The sequence below is a fragment of the Papaver somniferum genome, unplaced genomic scaffold (genome assembly GCF_003573695.1).
Source record: "Papaver somniferum cultivar HN1 unplaced genomic scaffold, ASM357369v1 unplaced-scaffold_35, whole genome shotgun sequence".
Taxonomy (NCBI): Eukaryota; Viridiplantae; Streptophyta; class Magnoliopsida; order Ranunculales; family Papaveraceae; genus Papaver; species Papaver somniferum.
This window is the reverse complement of record NW_020645971.1, coordinates 2,592,107-2,612,308: the sequence shown is the minus strand read 5'-3', so window position 1 is coordinate 2,612,308 and position 20,202 is coordinate 2,592,107.

Genomic DNA, 20,202 nt, shown 5'->3' with positions numbered 1-20,202 from the left:
TTCGTTCTTTCATTCAAAACCCTTGTCGAGGCTATGGGGTCTCAATATGTGACAACTATTCACGATTGACAAAAATCCTGAATGATATTGTCAGGAATCAAGCTACTATTGTCAAGACACGGGACGAAGTATTTACGCTTTTGAAAGTCCTCACGGATCAACTATCAAAGAAACCAACACATATTCATTCTGGAGGAAACGCCATCAACAATTCATTTTGGATCAATACTGATGGTAGTAGTCCTTCTTCCAAGATTCATATTCCTATTCCTGGTGAGGAAGATGAAGCTGATGGTCACGTTGAATGGAAAGGTAGCCACCAACTTAACTTGTTTGCTCATGAAGATCGAGAGATGTTTCCTCAAGCTCAAAAAGAAGACTCGTGGGATTTATCACATTCTTATCAGAGTCCTCGCAATGAACAGGTGATTTCATTATGTGCGTCCTTCCTGGAAAATATCAATTCCCATATTGCTTTAGAAGCTGCTAAGAGATCCGCTGCTGCTTTACTCAGTCGATCTGAACCGTCCCAGAATGAAGAAGCTCATAAAGATGTCCAGGAAAGCAATCCACTTCCAATAAAAGATCCAACCTCCAGTCAATCGCTAGTGAGGGTGGAAAGAGAATGCATCTGAGAAATGGCTATCAACAACCCAAACGTGCGGCACTAGCGCAGTAGACAACTCAAACTCGAAAAGTTGCGACTAAGATGCCTGCACAACAACAAGAAGCTGGAGAGGCTGCTCTAATCTTCCCGTGTCCAATTGAAGAGGTAATCGAACTCCTAGAAGCGTGGATTCAAGATGGCGTCATCAAGCTACCTCCTACCAAACGTCCTCCAACCGAAGAACAAATGGCAAATCCAAAATATTGTCGTTACCATAGGTTCGTCGGTCACCCCACCAGCAATTGCAATAAATTGAAGCACATTTTCAAAGAGAATATGGATGCAGGAGAACTTCAATTAATCACTGAGGGAGTCCACAGGGATCCTCTTCCCGCCAGGAGCTGCATGATTTCTGGGGACTCTGTCCACAAAACTGTATAGTCCACGATGGAGCATTTATGTGAGATTCTGTAAAGCGCAGCGTCAAGACATATTTGCAGCCCTCAACCGTGTTGTATCAGGCAAGCAACAATAGGCGAGCTTCTGCCAGGAAATCAGAGAGGAGCTGCTTCACCAAAAATAAAAGAGGGGAAATAATAGTATGAGAAATAAAACTCACGTATGTAAGTTATATGAAGGGAAGAAACTCATCCTTTGGGTCATAACAGCCGATCAAAGCCTTTTAATATTCGTGGTCGTGGCTAGCATCACCACCTATGCTCGCCTAAAGCTCGTGGACGTGGCTACTACTACTTATGCTTCTTCTCTCATCCAAGATTCATGGTTGTGTTTACCAAAGCCCATGACCACTATCACCACGCCTATCCCTGCCGTGCATGTAGCCACCACTCGTCCCTTCCACGATTTGTGCCCGTAGTCACCGCTCCTCCCTGTCAAGGATCGTGACCGTAGCCATCCAAGCTCCAGCCAACCTGTTTTGTTCCCACAAAAACGCAGTCTCTTCTGATCATAGTTGCTGCCAAGAACCATTGCTGCTTGTTTGTTGATACTAGCCAGAGCTTCACCATAACAACAAAAACTACGGATAAAGGTAATCTGAACTTCTGCATATTTTATTTTCCCATGGAGGAAGTAATAGAGTCACCAGTATGGAGGCAAGATGGTGATATCTTTATTATGGTCAACCTGCCGACTATACAAGGTAGAATCACGTAAACCACACTTGGGAACTGAGGCTCAACACGGAATCTGATAGGTATCTAAAACACCTTGATATTTATCTATTGTTTATGCTTTCTATGCGAGTTTTCTTGTAAATTATGTATCTTATGTTTGCTTTTGAGTTTATTAGGTGCAATGGAGTCATTTGAGGCCAAAGAAGGAAAAATTAGCCATTTGGAGCAAAAATGTCAATGCACATGCGATGTTTGGAGCAGGCTAGGTGGTGCAAGAGGAATTATGCAGAAAATCAAACTGTCGGTCTTTTAGAACTGACAATTGAACAGAGAATTAGGTTGTGGAAAAGCCATATATGGAACTGACAAGCCATATATGAGTTGTGGCTGCCCTTATCCAAGTCCATGTGTGCCTTAATATCTCCCATGACTATAACCCTACACTAGGTCGAATCCCTTCAGAGATATTCATTCCCATTCCTCAAAACAGTGGTTGCTCTGCTGTAATCGATTGAGCCAGATCTGCACCAAGGGCTACTTGCCGGCTAGAATTAGGTTCAGTGGGTGTTCCAGATGGGTTTTGTGGCCGGAAAGGGAGAAGCTACTGATGAAGAAGAACGAAAGTTTGAAATGGGATTTGAGAGATTTTTGAAGGGTTTGACTATGAATTGAAGTCAAGAAAGAAACACAGAAAAGAGGTGATCCTGAGATGATTATGAAGTTGTGAAGAGACTGAGAGGGGTTTTGAATCTTTTGATCCTGATGATGTGAATTATGAAATAAGAGAGGAGAATCAGAGATGGGTTGTTTTTATAAATGAGTTTGAATCAGCTGGAGAAGAGTTAGGGTTTGTGTGATGAATTTCTGAAGCAAAAAGGGGTTTGAGATGAATCAGAATTAGGGGTTTGTCTCAGGTTCAGGTTTACGAGATTAAACTGTTGTTGCTTCTGTGTTGGTGTAAACAGCTTGAAGATCTTAGATTGAGAAATCGAAGGTTACAGGGTCTGTGTGGTTGGAACTGGTGGTGGTTACTGGAAATTGAGAAGGTGGAGGTTGCAGTTCTGTGGGTTCTGAGTTATGGGAGAGTATGAATTGCAGTCGATGGAGTTTGAGGCTGAGTGCAATGAGAAGTGGTTACTGTGTGGAGCCAAGAGTTATGGGAAGTGAAGTTGATCGTGCTGAGATAGTACAGCTGAAGATGGCAACTGCAATGGGTTTTTGTGAGTCCGTGGAGCTGCAATACAAATGGAGAATGAAGTGAAACTGCAGTTGCAGAGAAAGAAATGGTTCAGAGACAAATTTGCAGTGGAGTTGTGCAAGCAGTTGCAGCTGCAGTTGGAGACTTGAATGCAGTTGTGTGTGAAGTGCAGTGAATAGAGTTGCATCTGCAGAAATTGGTGCCACAGTGAACAGGAAAATGGCAGCGAAAGCTTGATTGTGGATGGAGAAGGCTTATGCTGGTAAACTTCAGGTGATGGATTGTGCAAGGTTTCATCAAGGAATGCAGTTGAAAGTGCAGAGACGGTGGACTGGAGCTGTTGCAATTGAGTTGTAGGTGAAATGTAGATGGGAGAGGAGATGCTGAGTTGCAGCTGTTGCAGGGAGCTTAAATTCGCTGCGAAGGTGCGTCTAAGCGTAGAAGCAAGAAATTGTGCAGGTGATCTGGTATGACGAAATGGTGAGGCTGCAGTCTTGCTTTGAATTTGCAGTTGTCAGTGAATAAATGAAGAATTTGAGAAGATCTGGAGAAGAAAAGATGAAATTGAAGAATGGTCAGTGGTTGGTGTTGTGTATGGGAAGCTACAGGAACTTGAAGCTGTTGCAGCTTTTGGCTTGAGATGCTGAGAAGAATGAAGATGAATGCTCTGAGTTTGAGATATGTTTGAGCAATGGATTTTATGGAATGCGGCAATGTAGAGAAGGAATGAATCTGGTGATATGTGCAAGTGATGCAGCTGCAGTTAAAGCTGAAATGGTGCAGGTTTGTGTTGAAGGGCACTGCGAGTAAAAGCATCGCAGGCAGTGTTGGTGCAATTGAAGAAATGTTGTTGCAGGTGGCTGTTTGTGTTGGTATTATGAATTGGGAAGCAGGGAATTTGAGTATGGCTGTGACAGAGAGTTTGTGCATTGCAGGGAAGTGATAGCTACAACTGAAGTTTTGGCTGTTAACTGGAGGTGCAATAGCTGAAGGCACTGGTGGTGCACAAGAAGATAAGCTGCTGCCGATGGAGAGAACATGGAATTGAGACCAAGTGAAGCTGTTGATGTGAATATATCTTGAGAATGGTGATGATGATGCTGTGGAACTACGGTGAATGAAGCTGTCATGAATGTTATAGATGTATGTTAGGATTTCAGGAATTTGAATGGCCTGGAATTGGCCAGGAGAACAACCAAAAACAGATGAGACTCTGCTGGATTTTCTTCACAGTGAGTCGACTCAGTGATTCCCGTTCCTACTCATCTGACCCGGTTCGATCCATAGAAGGACTTGAACCTGGGCTTGACTCTTTTGGGTTGTTGCTAAGCTGATCGGAAAAAGGCAGGAGAAGATTATAAAACAGTAGAGACTTCTCTCTTTGATCGAATCTTTTATCTTCTACATTTGTTCTAGGGTTTTAGACATGGAAACTCTTATCTTTTTTCTTGTTATGAACCCCGTTAACATGACTAGTTAATTTTATCATTGGTTATGGATTAATTTGATTTCACAAAGTATGTTTCTTATTCAATAAATTAGTTTTGTCTCCATGCTTTATCGTTTATGATTCACCATTAATATTGTCATATGAGTTGAATGCTTGTTTAGTCGAGTCGCGAATCGATTGAGTTTACTTTCATCTCCATTGCTAGATTAGAGTTTATTATACGCCAAAGTGATAAATTTCTGATTGCAAGTAGCATAATTGTGGGTAGTGCTTGTAGTGATATATCCTACTAGTCACAAGTGAGTCATAACCTTTGTTAAATCGGATTAGTGCTTTTACACGTTCGATTGCTTTGATTGGCATGATTTCATAGAACTTAATGCATCTAGGGAATGAAACTTGATTAGTGCTATTACACGTTAGGTTGTTCTCTAAGATAGAATTCATATTCACATCTTTTAATGTGTTTGTTGATGACAAGAGGATATTTGCGGGATATACTTGCGATCAAGGTATTCTAGGGCCTTTGGTAAAAGTTGAGATTAAAATATCAATTCTAGTTATTATGTTGAAAACGTGTTTGTGATAAAAGATGAAATCCTTAACCAATATCTTCACATATTTGCGTGCTTGCTTTGCATTGTTTGCTTTTAGTTTAATTTCCTTTACATAAAATCAGAAAAATCCCCCCTTTTGTTTATATAAGAAATCGAAACAAACGACAACCTAGACCTCTCTGCGGGAATGATCCTTTCTTACCCTTGCTATATTATATATTTTGAGTAGTGAGAAAGTGTAATTTATTTTTGACGCATACTAGCCAGAGCTTCACCATAACAACAACAACTACGGATAAAGGTAATCTGAACTTCTGCATATTTTATTTTCTCATGGAGGAAGTAATAGAGTCACCAGTATGGAGGCAAGATGGTGATATCTTTATTATGGTAAACCCACCGACCATACAAGGTAGAATCACGTCAACCACACTTGGGAACTGAGGCTCAACACGGAATCCCTTCACTGTCAAGGACCTCTTCAACTCAAAAGAGAAGGTCAACCAAGAAATCGTTACAGGGTCACCACTCTTCAAATACGAAAGTCGCGCCTCAGAAAGCCACACATACCAACCGCATCATGCCTGCCACATCACCTACTCAAAACTCAGTGCCGCCTACCCAAGGACTGCACAAAGCTGCGCATCAACAACCACATCGCTGATGTTTCTAGATTTCAAATTTCCTATGGTAGGGGTGCATGGGCTGCCAAAAGTTTGGATACAATACAAATCTATCAAGTGCGACTCTCGCCCATTGATCAACAAGTGACGAATGCAAAGGATTGTCGCCTTCGTCTGTTCGTCAACCACTTTACCAGCAAATTCAATGGAAGTACATCTTTCAGGAGAAAATAGGCTCAGGATAATTGCACCTGGGGACTGCTAGCACAGGATGCCTTCACGTCCCTCAACCAGATTATTGCTGATATCAGTATCATCATTGTCAAAGATTTACGAACCGCAGTAATTTCTCAACATGAATCCGTACACATGCATCAGAGACTCCAAAAGTACGCCGCAGAGATATTCTCACATATCCGGCCACGCCATCGTGAAAATGCGGGGGTCTAACAACCACACCCAACAATTCGTTTGGCAATCTGAGAGGACTAACTCCAATACACTTTCTAGAGAATCAACTAGACAGTCAGACTCAATCTAGAATAGAGTATATCAAAGAGTTTCATATCTCTAACTCTTAATTCAATCCGTAATCAGTAAATAGAAATCTTCGAGCCCGATTTAATATAAGAGGAATTACTTGAATGGTACCAAAGACCAATGTTCAAGTGTCAATATATGTAAATCAACAACCAAAGGTTGGATATTCTAATTGATTGATCTTAACGCACAACCTGTGATATTTCAATTATATAACAAAATATAATATGGAAAAGAAATAACACACACACCAGAATTTTGTTAACGAGGAAACCGTAAATGCAGAAAAACCCCGGGACCTAGTCCAGATTGAACACTACATTGTATTAAGCCGCTACAGACACTAGCCTACTACCAATTAACTTCGGACTGGACTGTAGTTGAACCCTAATCAATCTCACGCTGATTCAAGATACAGTTGCGCTCCTTACGTCTCTGATCCCAGCAGGATACTACACACTTGATTCCCTTAGCTGATCTCACCTACAACTAAGAGTTGCTACGACCCAAAGTCGAAGACTTGATAAACAAATCTGTCTCACACACAAAAGTCTATAGGATTGAATAAATCTGTCTCCCACAGAAATACCCAAGAGTTTTTGTTCCGTATTTTGATAAATCAAGGTGAACATGAACCAATTGACAAACCGTACTTATATTCCCGAAGAACAGCCTAGTATTATCAATCACCTCACAATAAACTTAATCGACTAGTGAAACAAGTTATTGTGGAATCACAAACGATGAGACGAAGGTGTTTATGATTACTTTTCTATCTTGCATATCGGAGATATAAATCTCAAGCCAATTTTACAATTGCACTCAATCACGATAGAAACAACAAAATCAGATCATACAACTACAAAGAGAATAGTTAGGTATGGCTTCCCAATCCCAATGAAGTCTTCAAGTCGTTAACCTACAGGGTCTCGCGAAGAAGCCTAAGGTTAAAGGAGAATCGAATCTAGTTATGCAACTAGTAACACACAATAGGTGCGGGGATTAGGTTTCCCAGTTGTTAGAATTCTCCTTTATATAGTTTTCAAATCAGGGTTTGCAATCCAAGTCACCTTGGTAGCAAAGCATTCAATAATCACCGTTAGATGAAAAACCTGATTCAACCAAGCTAATATCTTTCAACCGTTAGATCGAACTTAGCTTGTTACACAGAAATGAAATGTACGCTCATTTAGGTTTATGTAACCGTACTTAAACGTGTACACCATGTTGGTTCACAAATATTTAACCGAGGTTAGCCATATGACTACTCTCATATCAACCTTATTCATCTTAACCATAACTAGTTCAAATGACTCAAATGAAACAGTTAAAGAGTTGTTCAATTGTTATATTCTCATGGATTCATACAAGAACACAATTGAAGCAAAATCGGTTTGATTCACTCGAATGGATAATGAACATCATAGCCGCGGTTTGAAAAGATTGCATTCCTTATTGATATATGTTTTAGTTCATGAACTGACCGATTTGATAAAGTAACCAACTTAAGTATGCATACAGGTATGCGTACTTAAGCAACCGGATTTGAGTTGGTTTAGTTTCCAAACTCAGCAAAAAATTTCGGCTCGAAAACTTCCGCCAGTATGCGTACGGTACGCATACTTAAGGTGACTAGTTAAGAGCTTGTTAATTCCCAAACTCAGCAGAATTTTTCGGTTGGAAAACTTCCGCCAGTATGCGTACGGGTACGCATACTTAATCTGTCTCCTTCACCAATTTCGTATACACACATAGGCATACTCTTGGTTCCCGGTTTATGGATTTATACACTAATGTGCGAACACACTATATATGCTTATATCCAAAGATGGTTAAATAATCTCAACTCTTTATTTCAACCATTGAAACATTCTTCTATAATGACAATAGCCGTTTTCACACATTATTAACATCAAAGCAATTTTCAAGATATTGAAATAATCATTACCGAAACATTCCAAGTCTTACACCAAATGATTGTATCAAATAAACCATGTAAGATGTTACTCGACAATTTTCTCATGATATAAGATGAACTTGGTCGAAGCGAAAGCTTATCAACACATATTTCAAGAAATATGTAAGCGAGATATACTCAGCTCGAAATCTCAAATGTGTATAGAGAAAACTATATCGTAACACGACTTATGTCTCAATATAGGAGATAGAGTAGAAATAGACTTTTCAAGTGATATATGAGTTTAAGCCTCCACATATATTTTGTCGATGAAGTTCCACAAGCTCTCCTTAGTAGCTCTTCGTCTTCAAATGATAAGCGCCGTGAAGTCTAAGCTCAACTACACAAACTATGTCCTAGTCCGAGACATCTATAAATAGGCTAGAAATCATGACTTATAGTTTTGATCACTAACATTGACAAACATGCTTGAGATATCAATGCATACGAGTTCGACCGAGCAGTGCTCTAACAATCTCCCCCTTTGTCAATTTTAGTGACAAAACTATCAATACATATGGATTACAAAATAAATAAAAATTGTAGCTTCTCATCCAAATGCTTGATCTCCTTGGCATCTTCAACGCGACTCGAAATCTTCGTCACTTCCAAGTACTCCGTGATCCTAAAGGTTGTAAGTTCAGCATCATAGTTGTTGAAGATTCGTAGCGATAACAATGAGAAAACAAGTGCTCTCAATCATTGTTATACAGTGTCATAGTATTATTACACAACATCAAAGTTCAATTGTATCACAACTTTGACAACAATACTATGGTGATATGTATCACTCCTCCTTAGTCAATACTTCATCTCGACATGAAAACCACTCCCCCTTTCATAATGATCCGTAAACCATATGTATTTGTAGTATCACACTACACATTAATTCTCCCCCTTTTTGTCAATATAAATTGGCAAAGGTACGAAAACTAGTGGAATCCTCATGAAATTTTCATAGAGATAATAATTCATGACCAAAAGAGAATACCATATCAACTTATTTAGATGCCATCATAAATCCGAAGCGAAATGCATTCATCAAGAAGTTTATAAAGATACAAGATAACCCCTATAATATTCCACAACCGCATTTCCCACAAAGATTTGGTAATTAAGCACAAGTTCAAAAAGAACTCTCCCCCATAAAATGTCATTCCCGAAAGAATAACAAAGGAGACCTTACTTTCACGAGAAAATAAGGAATTGTTTGGACATAACTAAATCACATGAAAACATGAATTTGAATCCAAAGTATTCAATTGAATTATCCACAAAAGATTTCATGATTAATCCAATCGAAATGCACAACTAAATTAACCACAAGAAAACCCTTGATTAATTCAATTGGAATTACACAACTAAATTAACTACAAAAGTGATTAATTCAATTGGCCATGCTCGTCATAAGAGAACTTACGGAGCAACAACTAAACTTACCACAAGAGAATGATCAATTCAATTGGTCATGCTCAAATATAAGACAACTTATGGAGCGACACAGTATATGCACAAAAATGTGGATCGGAGATTGACCTATATTGCAGAATGGACAAGGATTCATTCTATTTTCCATCACTATTTGCACCATGACATATAACAGACTTTATCCTTGTAAACAAAAGTTTTATCCTTTCTTCCATCAAAACAATGACATAAAAGGCTTTAACTTTTGTAGTGTCAAAAGTTCATTCTATCTTCTATCAATACTTTCATATCGACATAATAGAGATAACTTTTGAACAAGTATGGGACAGTCACAGGTTCACGGACGTAAACAACATATCCCATAACAATTTGCAATATATTAAATCATAAAGATTAAAATTGCAAAAAAATCATCTTCCAAAAACTTAGAATTTAAATAAATAAATCTAAAAACATTAAAGATGAAAATTGTTGGACATAGCTATGTGTACTCACAATAATGGCTATTCCAAACCCTAGTTATTCTTCTAAAAACATAAAAAAGAATATTTATTAGACATTGAGACCTCTGAAGAATTCTTTATCGTCCCCGAACTCCTTTTCGTCAACAGTCATGGGAACATAAGGTTCATGGAGAAAGGAGTCAATTCCAAAAAACCTTCTAGGTTGATGTCGAATCAGGGCCTTCTGAATTTTGAGAGTTCTCATAACAAAAGCCTTTATTTGCTGAATCTCCTTCCTTGCTTCCCTAAACTCTTCAAGAACATCAGAAAACTTCTGAGAATTTGAAGGAACAACTCTTGGCTTCCTCACATTCCTTCCTTTTCACTTTAAAGTTGGAGGTAACAGAGATTTTTCTTTTTCCTTCATGATTGATGGCTTAACAATCATATTAACATCTTTTCCATCAGAACGCATGATGCTTGGAGTCTCCATAATTGTATGGGTTTGTGAGAGGAAATCACATTTTAAACTCAACATGCAGTCTTAAGATGAAAAGATTTTCAGAGAAGGAAAAAAAAGATGTAGGGTCACTATTCCTGAAAACTTGGAACCAGGCCTTCTTTTCGCACAATTACGGATAAGAAAATAACGGGAAAATTGGATTTTCACAACCCTATAGAGAGTAGAATTGTTGAGAATAACCCTCTTTTATTGAATACACAGTGAAGTCTCTTCCAAAACTAATTAACAAGGACGAATTCCAAATTTGCAAACCAAAGCAAAAACAAACTAAAAAGAAAAGACTACTTTTCTTTTCTTAAAGCCTGAGGTGTGCACAATCTTGTCTCTTTTTGATCAGGCACATGAGACGAAATGCACGAAAACAACACAATCAAGTTGTGCTACGGTGAGCAACAATTTTTCCACCATCCCTTTTTTGAAAGGAATTCATAGAACCATGTGTATCAAATTGGTTAGACCATACTCTTTTCTCTAGTAGTCTCGACCTATCTTTGGAAACCAACTTCTTTGAAGAGGATAAAATTTTACATACCTCAGCGGTTTTTTGAACAAGTTTGAGCTTGTTTGCTAGGAGATTCGCTCGTATTTGAAGTCTCTTGACATGTCTCGTCTTGTGTTTGTACTTTAAACACTTTGAAAGTTCATGACCCTTGAGTGAACAATAAGAACATGTCACTGGATAAGATGATTTAGACGCCCGAGATGTGAAAGCTTCTAGGCACAGAGTGAAACCTGAAAATTCAAACCTAGAGTTTACAACATAAAGGTTAATTTCTTCTTCCAGATTGGTTGAGTCTTCTTCTGGAAGGATATAAAGATTGATATATGTATTGCTACAATTATCAAAATCAATATCTTTATAACGAAGTGCAACACTTGATTTTTCGTCTTCGTTGGAATAATAGTGATCAGACGTTTCATCAACGGTTGCAACAAGACCTTTGTTTCCAGTGTATTTTCTACGGTTCGGACACTCATTCACAAAATGACCAAAACCTTTACACTTAAAGCATTGTGGCATATCTTCGTCATCAGTCTCGTCAGCGTCCCTGTTTTTAGGAGGAATGCGATTGTGAGGTGTAACTGACGACCTAGGTTTGTCTCTGGAAAAACGTTTTACTTCTCTTCAGTAGAAGATCCTAAACTGTTTTGTGATCATAGAGACTGATTTGTCAAGATCTTCATCTGATGAATCAGTCTCAGAAAGATCATCCTCAGAGACATAAACACTTTTACTTTTGTCAAGTAATTTAGTGTTCCTTTGTGCTTTGAAGGAAACATCCTTTCCAATTTTGGATATATGCTCATGATCAAAGATCTTTAGCTTCCCAACCAACGTATTTCTGGATAGAGCATCAAGGTTATTTCCTTCAACGATGGCATGCTTCTGAGAATCATATCTAGATGGCAGCGATCTGAGAATTTTCATCACAATATCCTTTTTAGGAATAGTCTTACATAATGCAAAATATGCATTAGTAATTTCAGACACTTTGTGATTAAACTCATCAAATGAATCTTCATCTGCCATACGAAGGTTTTCCCAATCGGAATTAAGGTTTTGAAGCCTAGCTTCCTTTTCACTGGTATTTCATTCGAATACAGTTTCTAAGATATCCCAAGCATCATTAAACCGAGTACACGTAGTCACATGGTGCTGAAGATCTGGGGTAATGGCATGTATGATGGCATTCAAACCGTCGGAGTTTTGCTTTGCAGAAAGTATCTTTGCAGCATCGTATGCACCAATGTTCTTTGGAACGGTCGCATTCCCTACTGCCACAACGGGAGCATCATAGCCATTAACTACATAAACCCATGATTTAAAATCACGCGCTTGAAGAAAGGCACTCATAGTAATTTTCCACCACAAGTAATTTGATCCATCAGAGACTGGTGGTACATTTATAGAGATAACACCTCTGTCCATACTAGATCGATACAAATACAGACTTGTAAGGTCTTTAACGTGTTTGCCTGCTCTGATACCAATTGAAAATGTGTGGGTCTAACAACCACACCCAACAATTAGTTTGGCAATCTGAGATGACTTACTCCGATACAATTTCTAGAGAATCAACTAGACAGTCAGACTCAATCTAGAATAAAATATATCAAAGAGTTTAATATCTCTAACTCTTAATCCAATCCGCAATCAGCAAATAAAAATATGCGAGCCCGACTGAATATAAGAGTAATTACTTGAACAGTACCAAAGACCAAGTTTCAAGTGCTAATCAATGTAAATCAACAACCAAAGGTTGGATATTCTAATTGATTGATCTTAAAGCACAACCTGTGATATTTCAATTATATAACAAAATATAACGCGGAAAAGAAATAACACAGACACCAGAATTTTGTTAACGAAGAAACCGCAAATGCAGAAAAAACCCAAGACCTAGTCCAGATTGAACACCACACTGTATTAAGCCGCTACAGACGCTAGCCTACTACCAATTAATTTCGGACTGGAGTGTAGTTGAACTCTAATAAATCTTACACTGATTCAAGTTACAATTGCGCTCCTTACGTCTATGATCCCAGCAGGATACTACGCACTTGATTCTCTTAGTTGGTCTCACCCACAACTAAGAGTTTCTACGACCCAAAGTCGAAGACTTGATAAACAAATATGTTTCACACAGAAAAGTCTATAGGATTGAATAAATCTGTCTCCCACAGAAATACCCAAGAGTTTTGTTCCGTTTTTTGATAAATCAAGGTGAACAAGAACCAATCGATAAACCGGACTTATATTCCTGAAGAACAGCCTAGTATTATCAATCATCTCATAATAAACTTAATCGACTAGCGAACCAAGTTATTGAGGAATCACAAACGATGAGACAAAGGTGTTTGTGATTACGTTTCTATCTCATCTATCGGAGATATAAATCTCAATCCAATTTTACAATTGCACTAAATCACGATAGAAACAGCAAGATCAGATCATGCAACTACAAAGAGAATAGTTGGGTTTGGCTTCACAATCCCAATGAAGTCTTCAAGTCGTTAGCCTACAGGGTCTCGAGAAGAAATCTAAGGTTAAAGGAGAATCGGCTCTAGTTATGCAACTAGTAACACACAGGAGACGTGGGGTTTAGGTTTCCCAATTTCTAGAGCTCTCCTTTATATAGTTTTCAAATGAGGGTTTGCAATCCAAGTTACCTTGGTAACAAAGCATTCAATAATCATCGTTAGATGAAAAACCTGATTCAACCAAGCTAATATCTTTCAACCGTCAGATTGAACTTAGCTTGATACACACAAATGAAATATACCCTTATTTGTGTTTATGTAACCGTACCTAAACGTGTACACCTTGTTGGTTCACAAATAGTTAACCGAGGTTAGCCATATGATTACTCTCATATCAACCTTATTCATCTTAACCATAACTAGTTCAAATAACTCAAATGAAACTAGTTAAAGATTTGTTCAATTGCTATATTCTCATGAATTTATACAAGAACACAATTAAAGCAAAATCGGTTTGATTCACTCGAATCGATTCATGAACATCATAGCCACGGTTTGCAAAGATTTCTTATTGATAAATGTTTTAGTTCATGAACTGACTGATTTGATAAAGTAACCAGCTTAAGTATGCGTACGGGTATGTGCACTTAAGCAACCGGATTTGAGTTGGTGTAGTTTCCAAACTCAGCAGAAATTTTTGGTTCGAAAACTTCCGCAAGTAAAAGCTTGTTAATTCCCAAACTCAGCAAAAAATTTCGGTTGGAAAACTTCCGCCAGTATGCGTATGGGTACGCATACTTAACCTGTCTCCTTCACCAATTTCGTATGTACACATATGCATACTCTTGGTTCCTGGTTTATGGATTTATACACTAATGTGCGGACACACTATATATGCTTATATCCAAAGATGGTTACATAATCTCAACTCTTTATTTCAATCATTGAAACATTCTTCTATAATGACAATAGCCGTTTTCACACACTATTAGCATCAAAGCAATTTTCAAGATATTGAAATAATTATTATCGAAACATTCCAAGTCTTACACCGAATGACTGTATCACACAAACCATGTAAAATGTTACTCGGTAATTTTCTCATGATATAAGATGAACTTGGTCGAAGCGAAAGCTTACCAACACATATTTCGAGAAATATGTAAGCGAGATATACTCATCTGGAAATCTTAAATGTGTATAGAGAAAACTATATTGTAACATGAGTTATGTCTCAATATAAGAGATAGAGTAGAAATAGACTTTCCAAGTGATAGATGAGTTTAAGTCTCTACATACCTTTTGTCGATGAAGTTCCACAAACTCTCCTTAGTAGTTCTTCTTCTTCAAGTGATAAGCGTCGTGAAGTCTAAGCTCAACTACACAAACTACGTCCTAGTCCGAGACATCTATAAATAGACTAGAAATCAAGACTTATAGTTTTGATCACTAACATTGAAAAACATGCTTGAGATAGCAACGCATGCGAGTTCGACCGAGCAGTGCTCTAACACATCGGATCTAGCACGCATCTACAACTCCTTGCAAGAACGCGTTGTATTCCCAAGCCGGCTCAAAAAGTACAACTCTAGTAACCAAACAGAAGTGTAACTGGGGATTGCTCATCGCATCCCATTCCATACAACAATCAAAGATTCAGAAGATGATCAAAGGATGTCGCTTGGAACAAATTCCTTGAAGACTTGATAGCAGCACGTCGGCAACGAGACGCCTCTCAGCTCGTCTACTTCACTCAATGGCTCCGGAAGATTTTTCCCATACAATCCTTCCAAGCATATCATCATCGCAATCAGAAAGGAAAGAATAGGCCTATGAGCTAAAAGTCAGAATAAATACAATTTCGTGCCAGTCAATGCTCAGGAGTTTAAAGAACATTTTAATTGCAACTCAGCAGTCCAGACACCAAAAAACTTAAAGTCAAGGCCTCTTGCAATTGAGCGCAATGGAGTTTGGTAAATTTTGAAACCCACTAGAGAGGTTGGATGCTCATTTTCTGGAGACAAAACCTTATTACACATTACGGAGAGGATCGATGGAGTTCACTCAGGATTTGATGAAATTTCAAAACCGCGGAAGTTATACGTACAACTAAAGTTCATACTTGCAAAAATAAGAAAGAACAAGATGTACTTACCTTTTTTCCGACGATTGGCACGCTCGTAATGCAGCTACCAATAGTGACGAAGAGGATCCGGATGCTAAAGACGAAAGCACGGTGAAAAGGAGAGGGTACCCAAATATAACTCAAGCTAAAACTTTTCCTACCTATAAGTCCTTTCTCCGAAAGTGATTGTCTATGGACTGAGTCGAGACAATTCAACTAATCGGTTCACGCTTCGTGTGATCGTCTATGGATACGATATCGAGACAATAAAACAACGAAGTATGTTTACTTGATACAAAGGTTCGGACTTAACCAACCACAATAGGATTGCTTATCAAGTAAATAGGAATTAACATTTGTGTGATTTATTTTAATTATAATAAAACAATTATAATGCGGAAAATAAAAGTAAATGACATAGCAAGATTTTGTTAACGAGGAAACCGCAAATGCAGAAAAACCCCGGGACCTAGTCTAGAATTGAATAATCTCGTGATTAAGCATCTATACAAAATTACACCTAACTTCGTATAGTTGAGACCAAGTAACTAACCCTATAGTTCACTTAGTTTCGTCTGTATTCCCACGCCTCCGACTTGTGAATAAGTCATGTACTTGGAAAAATTCCTTTGGTTCGTATTCCAAACAGTAAAGGAACAACAAATCTGTTTGGTATCAACTCTATTCAACCAAGTGATATGAGTCGGACAAAGGCTCTTCCGTTTATCTTAACATAAACTGCTTTGTCTGGTCCTGAGATCTATCTTATGTTCAATCACCCTAAGGTAATCGTTTAAGATTAAGCCAATCAATACCTTTAATCACAAGGAAACGTATTGATACTGATCTACTCAATTAATTAATCCAATCTACCACAAGGATAAACCGATTATTAATTGGATCATCTTTTACTGAAACAAGTATTGTGCACACCAAACATTATGCAACCCAAGTCAGATCTTCAATATCTTCTTTGTCTTCAAAACTTCTTAAATCTTCAATAAAAACCTGCACACACTCACTTGAATCTCTTGTGATCAATCACGCACAGAACAGTGTCTGTTAACAATGGATTATCACAAGATCGTCTTTAGAACTAACAACAGTCTAAAGATCCATGTCGAAACTCTGAACTAGTTTGAGTGAATCTTATATCAGAAGAGAAGATTCTCAAGAATAAACAAACTTGGTGCAATCAGATTTCAACCACCGTTAGTCAATCAAATCAATCGAAAACAAAGATAAACCACAATTATATAGTTTCCCACCAACGGGTCGCGCTAGAGCTTCTCAATCCTAAAGAAGACTTTAAAACGAGCGGTCGTAAGAGATTTCACCTAATTAGATTACTCTCCTCGCCGATAAGCGGCTACACCAGTAACAAAGACAAAAGAGGAAGTCTATTGTTACGAAGGATTAGTTTGCTAGAAAGGCAAACTTCGTGTATTTATAGACAAGGAAGTTTGGAAACCAAGGAATTTCCAAAACCGAAAATATTTTCAAGATATTCATAAAAGCACAGATTCGGTTTTCATAATTCCTGGAAATGCTCTGTCCAAAAATAACGATCGAAATCTCTCGGAAAATCTAATTAGTAAATGCACATTACTAATTCTGTAATTTCCCTGCAAAATGAAATTAATAACCTTAATTAAAAGATTCTTAACTTACTTATGTTTCGATACTGGGATTCTCTTCCCTTAGCCGTTAAGGAATATCTTTGAACAATTATAGAAATAAACATTCATGGCACGTGTTCAAAGTTTGTCGACATCTTAACTTTGTAAGTTCTCTTTCACACTTACAACCTTGAAACCGATTTGCCACACTTCCAAACAAGTTTAGAATTGGTTCATATGACTTTCAAGAACTATGTGATTGATCAAACCAACATTCAATCACAATCATGGGTTTACGGTTCTACCAAAACAAGTTTCGATTCTACCTTCATGTGAGTATTTTGCATAGTCACACTAGCTTTCCAAAAATTCGGTTGACTAGGTACTAGGATCGGTGCCTCACATATATATGGTATCTAACTTATATGTGTTGCACATGTCCATAGGATCGGTTCCCCTTTCTACTATAAACCTTGTTGCACCCCATACAAGGATCGGTTCCCTTTGATCTACTACACCCCTTACTAAGATCGGTTCCTTTTCCCTTACTAGGATCGGTTCCCTTTCCCTTACAAGGATCATTTCCCTCTCCATTACAAGGTCAGACATACAAAATCCGATCATACCACAGGTGATTACTTAAGATCGGTTTTACTAATAAAAGTTATACCAATATATAAGTCAGGCCTTTGTGAACAGTTCTACCAAGAACACAACAAGTTGTGAGCAGTTATACTCTATCACACATATTGGTTGTTCATAATATAAGCAATGAATAACAAAACCAATAACACCTGACAATTTCCTTTTCGGTTCACAAACAAGTTTATGAACTTACTTCTTTAGAACACATGTAAACATTGTTCCCTAGGATGAAATCCTCACCTCATACCCATACATAATCACAATAACATTCAAATGATTATGGCGATGTCTTATCTATAAGGTTTAATAGTTAAGCAATAAACCTCGTATTGTATTCCTTAATACTATGTCTATCTAGAGTTCAAATATGCTTCGCAGTTATGTATTCAATATGCACGACTTGAAAGATACGTTAGGGAATGTAACAGTTCAAGTCAAATATCACTAACCTCAAATGGAAGGATGACTGTTGTGGTTGTAGCTCCTTGCTTCTTCACATCTTCAAGTCTTCGCAATACTTGTAATGTCTCATATCCTAATACTTTCAAGCTAACCTATACGAAGTTTAACTCTAGCACATAATCAAGCGACTCTTAACATGAGTTTTGATTCACTAAAATATGACAACCAAACTTGACATACCAACGCTTGGTGGGTTGAACTGAGCCATGCTCTAAAAATCTCCCCCTTTGTCAATTTTAGTGACAAGACTCTTACATCATATGGATAATCAAATTACAATAATTCATTACAATCCGCTTGATTCCCGATTCAACAGCACAGTGAAACTGCTTACATTCAATCCTTGAAAATGTCGTTGTTGACATTATAATAACAAAGATATTACTCCCCCTAAGGAAGTTAGGCAGATATTCAATCTGCACGTCTTTGTTATACCAATCATATGACATGTTACTCCCCCTTAGTCTGTGCTTTCACTCTTACGTTAGATAAAAACATTCAAGTACCAATGTTCTTTTCCCTAGCGATGCCAATCAATATAAAATATCAATGCCAGCATCACCTGTTTACTTCATATATTTCTCCCCCTTTTTGTCACAAAAATGACAAAGAAACGAAAAATAAAGGACAACACGAAAAGAATCTTACAAATCTCAGAATAGACTTGCAAACCTGTAGATTTAGGCACGAGGGTTCCACACATCATTTCTGATAACCAATATCAAAACCGAAACTACAAGTAGTCTTATTTTTATATGTTACCAAGGAAACAATTGTCCGAATTTTTTTTTCCAATTTAGTTTAGCAAACCAAAAACAGCGAAGCATATTAGTCCCTTTGCTAAACCGATTGTTCAAAAACAACCGCTTAATTCGGTAAGACCAAAATAAAGATAAACTCCATTTTTCTCATCAGGTTCTAATTATCCATAAACTAAGACCTTTCAATTTTAAACAAGACAAGTACTAGGTTAGTTAACTAGCATTTCTTGTTTAGGCATTCAGTTAGACTTGAATAACCGAAACCTCACTTCGATAAGTATAACTAAGATCAGAAATTAACTTATTTTCTTATCCGGAATCGAATTGGACTAAACAACTCATCCCATACACATATTATTTCGTTAAGCCATAAATAATTCATACAAACCAAAACAAATTCAACTTGCATAATTATTCACCTCAACCGGAAGCAATTGAAACAACATAGACTTTATAAGCACCGCAATTGCACTGTAATTTTGTAAGCCTAAACGATTGATACCATACAAAAGCAAGATAACAATAGTTTTTCTTAACCGGAACCAATTAAATCACACACACACATCAATTGTATCGAAATTTTGTAAGCCTAAACAATTGATACAACACAATAAAGAAAGATAACAATAGTTTTTCTTAATCGGAACCAATTGAAACACACATCCACATACACATCATGGAATAAATATCAATTGAATCGAAATTTTGTTAAGCAAAAGCAACAAATATATATAATAAAAACTCAGGCTTTTCTTAAACATGAAAACAATTAACTAACAAGATTGTTACCTCAAATTTCGCATCCACTTCTCCAATATGATTGCATCTTCGTCCAGGGAGAATTGATATCGAAATATCACCACGTTGTCATCCTTATGCGTGAAAAAAAGAATAACAAAACACCTCAACCTTTACCAGATAAAGGTTGAAAACCAGTTATAACAATTGCAAGCAAAAGTTGAAAAACGTCGAAACACATATGCTTTTATGCTAAACCAAAACCGATTCAACATATTGTGACTTTTTCACATACTGTTTTTATTAGAACCCCTCATAATCCTTTGATAAAGCCTACCTACTAGGGATATAACTTAATCCCTCTAAATCAAAAATTCACCCAATCCATGAGGGTTCACAATATATGAG